This window comes from Anguilla rostrata, chromosome 9 (genome assembly GCF_018555375.3).
Source record: "Anguilla rostrata isolate EN2019 chromosome 9, ASM1855537v3, whole genome shotgun sequence".
Classification (NCBI taxonomy): Eukaryota; Metazoa; Chordata; class Actinopteri; order Anguilliformes; family Anguillidae; genus Anguilla; species Anguilla rostrata.
Window position 1 is genome coordinate 36,007,479 of NC_057941.1, and position 6,639 is coordinate 36,014,117.

Sequence of the window (6,639 nt, forward strand, 5' to 3'; positions counted from 1 at the left end):
AAAGCTACGCTCATGAGCAAAAAGAAAACTAATCAGAAATGTTTCCCATTTCGTTTGGAATGCATTTTTAAAATTCTCATACCAGAAACATTGCATAGCAGTGCAACAGGGTGCATCATTATAACTGAGTGAGAAAGTGTGCATTTTACATTCCATGGCAGGTGTCTATTGTAATATATGAGTTAATTGGGCAGTAAGTATGAATGCAGTTTATACATAATGTAGCTATCTTCCAAGCTTCCACATTTGGCATAAATTGTGAAAGAAATTCTGTTATCTCAAAAGATGTCCACAAAACAAAAATGGCTGACCATGCCCAAAATACAAGTATGGCCACAAACTTTTGCCGATTTAAACGATACTTCAGAAGATGATAGACAGCAATTGTGGATGAGCACAACACAGCCTCGCAGTGCAACATGGTCGGTAGGAAGCCCTTTTAGCAAAATACTCATTTGGATAGGTTTCATAAAGTCAAATTGTACGAAAGCTGACAGGAACTCTCAGAAAGCTTCCCTCCAACAGTCCTGAGAAGGATGTTCCCCTCAATTAAAAATTCTATATGAAATCAAATATGAAATTCAAATATGAATTAGCAAAACTTGTACAAAAGATATTTGACCACACCTCCTTTAAATCCAGCCACTGTTCACATTTTCGAAATATACAAATTGAAAAGGGACCCATGTAGATCATGTGTATCTGATTTTGTTTTCCTACCAGCCAAGGTGGCACTACAGCACCACTTATAATATATAGCTATACTCAAATAATTATTGTAGATATACCTTTACATGCAATAAACACCAAATTTGGTAAGCATGATCTTTGGATAAGGTTTGTAGTCCATGACAAAGTATACATTGCTACAACACATTTTGGCTGAACAACAATGACTTTTCTGACAGAACTGAGTTCACAGAGAGAGATTGCAGTCACTGTGACTCAGAGCTTCACTCCCCTCCTCCCCACACACAACTGCACTATGCAGTTCCTGAGCCTTAACATATAGCTCTGTTCTGTTTTCTGCAGGTGTGATGGCCTTGCAAATGGTTTCATTTTTCATTTAAAGAACTACATTGAACTTTTTTTATATATAGAAAAACATCCCTGACTCCTGGAATACATCGAAAGAACAATACTGACACTACTCTCAGAACAACCTGCTTGACCCCCACCAGTCTGGCTTCAGGCTTGGCCACTCGACCGAGACTGCACTCCTCTCGGTCAGTGAGTCACTCCATGCCGCACGAGCAGCCTCCCTCTCCTCTGTCCTGATTCTTCTCTACCTCTCCACCGCATTTGACACTGTGGAGCACTCTATCCTCCTGTCCTCCCTGGCAGCAACAGGGATCTGCAGCACAGTCCTTGACTGGATTGAGTCTTACCTCTCTGACCGCTCCTTCCAGGTTGCCTGGGCGGGTAAGGTATCACCACCCCGTCCCCTCGCCACCGGAGTTCCCCAGGGGAAAGTCCTTGGTCCCCTTCTCTTCTCCTTATACACCAGATCCCTTGGCCCGGTAATCTCTGCCCATGGCTTGTCCTATCACTCCTATGCCGACGACACGCAACTCTTTCTCTCCTTCTCCCCATCGGACACACAGGTCCCTGCCCGCATCTCCGCTTGCCTGAGGGACATCCAGAGCTGGATGGACAATCACCACCTGAAGCTCAACCCGGGAAAGACGGAACTAATCTTTATTCCTGCTCTATCCTCTCCCCTCCTTGATTTTTCCATTTCCCTAGGGGACACCTTAGTGACATTATCACCCTGTGCCAAGAATCTCGGAGTGGTGATGGACAACAGGCTGTCCCTCTCCAAGAACATCGCAGCAGTAAGCCGGGCATGCAGATTTTTCCTGTATAACATCCGGAGAATCCGCCCCTCTCACACCACCTACTCAACCCAGCTCCTGGTCCAAGCAATGGTTCTATCCCGCCTGGACTACTGCAACTCTCTGCTGGCTGGACTACCGGCATCTGCCATCAGACCCCTGCAACTCATTCAGAATGCTGCAGCTCGTCTGATCTTCAATCTCCCCAGACACTCCCACGTCACTCCCCTGCTCACTACCCTCCACTGGCTGCCTGTTATAGTTCGCATCAAATTTAAAACATTGGTCCTAGCATACCAGGCAGTCAAGGGATCAGCCCCAGCATACCTCCACAAGATATTCAAACCCTACATGCCAGCCAGATCCCTCTGTTCTGCTACCTCAGGACGCCTGGCACCTCCCCCTCTTCGCACCTGCGCTTCCAGAACACGTCTCCTGTCTGTTCTGGCCCCACGATGGTGGAATGACCTCCCCGTGGAGGTCAGAACAGCTGAGACACTGACCCATTTCAAGCGACAGCTGAAGACTCACCTCTTCAGGCTGCACCTCTCCCCATCCCTCCCTACCTCCCTGTAATCTCTTAAATGACTGTAAGCTTAGGGTTGTAACTAGGCAGCTGTTTCGTAGGTGACTTAGTTAATGCACCTGTCGTAACTACTGCTTGTATTTTTCCATAGACTGCGTTGTTGCTGTTCTCGTTTGTGTTAGTGTTAATCAGTTTAACCTTCAGGGTCCAAGTTGAACTATGCGGTTGTTCCCTGCACTTGGACCGGTACTTCTCTCTACGGTTTTCGTCATACTTGTTCCTGGTTATGGTTATACACTTTGTTGTACGTCGCTCTGGATAAGAGCGTCTGCCAAATGCCTGTAATGTAATGTAATGTAATTTCCATATTCATTAGGCTACAACACTTGCTAAAACAATTTCATGTTTCGCCTATCATCACACAGGCTGCGTATTGAACTAGGGAGGTGGAGTCGCCTGAACAACGTTTGTGCTCCTGTGGCACTCATATACAAAATGAACATCATGTACTCCTATGCCCCCAAACTCAAGAAATTCATGAAAAATTTGAGTATACTTCTAATGACCTTAGTTCACTATTTATAGCCATGGACAAGAACGTTTTGTGTATGTTGCGTAAATGTTTGGAAATCCTGGAACATAAACACGTAAATGAGTAATATTTATTTGTATATAGATTATTGTTTGGACCCAATCTTTTTTTGGTTCAAATTTATTTATCAGGATAAACCCCTTGAGATGTAACATCTCGTTTTCGAGGGGGTCCCAAAGAGGGCATTTGGAAGTCAATAAACATAACTAACTAACTAACTACAGAGGCTCACCATTTTAAAAGAAATTATGTGATTTCCCCGCAGCTAACTGTAACCTGGTTAATTCGGAAACAAATTAATTTCCATGAAAAGCATGCGTCATATGCTGTAACTGCACAAATTACTGCAAAAATGATTTGCCTTCATCTTCCATTTGCACAAACAGATATACCATCCAAAAGGTTTATATGATCATTTCTCCCATCAGGAAAGCATTGATGGGCAGTGTTTCATACTACGGTCCTAATTATAAATGTTTTAAAGCTTTATTGATTACATAATTTGTAGCAGCACTATCGCAGCTTCACTTCTCCATCTTAAACCAACCTGGGGAAGTATTTTCAATAATTGCAATTGCCATAAGTTGGAGTAAATGCAGGCTAGAGCTAAAATTCATGCACAAAGACTGTAATTACGTGCATGCAGGACTCATGCACTACTGACTGTCACTGTGCACAAATTAAATGGTGCGTGTTGTGTAACCAACTTTGTTTGAACCCAGGGAACATATCAGTTATAATCCACAGCCTGTATGTCTAATTTTGGGGTAGTGTGGATTACTTACATTTTACATTAAATGAGCACTTGTGGGTGAGAGCAGGACAGGCAGAAAGGTAAGGATGTGCAGCAGACAATGGGGTAAATCAACAACTCAATGGGGTATTTTTTCTCCAGAAGGGCAAATGACTTGGTGCTCCACCAACACAAAGACCATATGTGTGCATGAGCCAGGCTGGGAAGAAGAAAATGAAAGGACTGAAATTTTCAGAAAGATACAAATTATGCTCAATGCTCACCCTTGGTGCTTAGGCCTCCACAGCGCAGCTTGCAGCTATATCCATCCATCCATTATCTATACTGGCTTATCCTGGGCAGGGTCAAGGTGGGTGCTGGAGCCTATTTGAAGAGTGATCCTGTGTTCTGAGTTGTATTGTGAATGGATATACACCAGGCACGAGAACATCTATACCTGTTCGCCATCATAGCAGTGTGTTTCTTTAACCATATGAACTTCAGAGGGCATTGTGGGATGTCTGGCAGTAGCTAAGTTTGTTTTTAATCCTCCAACCTGTCCCTCGTAACTGCTTCATGAGAAAATGGGATGAGTGAGTCCATAGTGTACCTGCCCTTGAGATTACTTTGCAGTTTCGATTGGATCAAGGCCTTGTAAATTCTCATACAACAAAACCCAAAAAAACTGCCAAAACAAAATCTGTGACCACTGTTTTAAAGACATTAGTTCTTCACACTGTCTGTAGACAGGAAGAATCCAAGCTTAATCTTTGTGAGCTGAGGTGAGTTGAAAAGTTACTATTCTAAAATTCAGATTTTTTATAAATTCATTGAATGCCTTATTGTTAGCAGTGTTATTTCAAAATCATTTTTCCATTGCCCAAATTTGCACTCCATTTATGTCTGTTTCTCTGTGTTCAGTAGTAATGGTGTGATTGATTACATGTGGAATGACCCAATTAATCATGAAAGCACAGAGTGTGTTAATGATACATTTAACACCAGGGTCAGCAACCGAAGGCAAATCTTTAATTTACTGTAAGTCATTAACAATGTTGCAAAGTAGGCAGAAATCTTGTAATTGCATTGTGCCCAAGTGTGAATTAATATGTATTACAAAAGATTTGAACTTCACTGAAACTCTTGTAGCTCAATGAACATTGCACATTGCCCAAGACGGGACTAAAAAGATTTTTTTTCTGATTAACCCATCCATGCACAATATTAACTCACCGTTTTTGAGAAGCTGTGAGTTAATATTTTCCTATCCAGAAATATTATTGTATTTGTGTATGCATCATGAATCAAAACAAACAGTTCATTGCAGTGAGATGTCACATAACACAAAAAAACAAACAAAAAAAAAACACAAAAGAGAGAAAATGTCAGTGGGAGGAAAGTTTCATGAGGAACATCTATTGATTTTCATTCTGTAAATTGCCACATCTTGCTTACACATCCACATCTAGAAAGAAGTGAAATTGCTCCACTACATGTCCAAACTCAATTAGACTGTGAGTCCCTCAGGATGGGAGGTTCGACTAATTAAATGACTCAGCATTCAGGGGCCACTCCTCAGAAATTAAATAAAAGTATATAAAACAATTAAGTCAAACTGATGTAGATGAAATCTCCTGCCCAAAGACTGTGGTTAAAAAGTATGAGTAATAGATTTAGACTGCTGTCAAATATTCATAGTTTGCTTCAAAAAACTTTCTCAAACACATTTTCATTACAAACTAAAACAGAAATGAAACCACACTCTCATTTTCAGTCCTGATGATTTTCCTCTTGATACACTCATCAGAAGGGGTTGAAGTTCAATATTTGCCTATTGCTGCAATATACAGTGCTTAATAAATACAATACACGCTTTCAAGGCATTTATATGAGTTTGTGTTTATGGACAGGAAAGCTGCATGGAGTTAGGACTTAAATTATTAATGACAACTGGTAAGATATTGGTGGATTGTAGTGATGAAAAATCAACTTGCCAGTGCCTTGTTCCTAATCACACAAGATGCCATGCCAGTATTCATAATACCACAGTACCACAGTACCACAGAATATCAAGTGGGACAATATCCTTACCCTAGGCAATAACAAATTTAAAGTGTTAATTTTTATATGTATAATTATAGAGACCTGTCAAGGCCTGCTCTATATACAAAATTATGTTATCCCGCTACAGCAGTGTGTCATGTATATTTTGTGTGATCTACTTTGCCTTAGGCAACCCTGCCTTGAATATTGATGATTTTCATCTTGAGGTGACATTCACCATGATTGTAAAACATAATAGCTATTATTCTATTGATCTGTTAATTGCTCTTTCGTTCTTTGTATTTCTGTGTATTGGCACATTACATACCCATGTGTTTTGCTTTGATGAGTACTTATCAAAGCCAAAACGTTTATTTGACAAAAAACTCCTCAGAGGTACATTAACAAATAACATATCTAAAGCGAATAAGCCAGAATATCTTACTCTCACAGAAACAGACATGTTTACTTTGCCAATTCATTTGTGAGTGCCCTGAATGTAGTCTGCTTTCTTCCATTTTTCCTCTCCATACTGATGAAAATGTGCACGGTAACATTATTATTTTCATTGACGGCTGCTCACCCCAATGTCAAGGCATTTAATCTTTCATTTATTATTCTGTACACTCCCTCCCTCCCTCGTTCCATCTCTCCCTTTCTCATTTTTCTCCCAAACGTCGATCGATATTGGCCTTGAGAGTTCAGTATTTTGTGAGCTTTTTTCTTGAACCCCTTCACCGTGACTCAGTGCTCTGTGAGCTTGTGTTGTTTTGATTTCCAATTTAGCCTTCCTGGCATACTCTGCTCTCCAACGTTTTTTGGACAAACTCCACTCTTTCTCTCCCCCTCTCTCTGATATTATTTTAGCAAATAGCACCTTTTCTTTGCTACTTTTAAGGCATCATCCAAT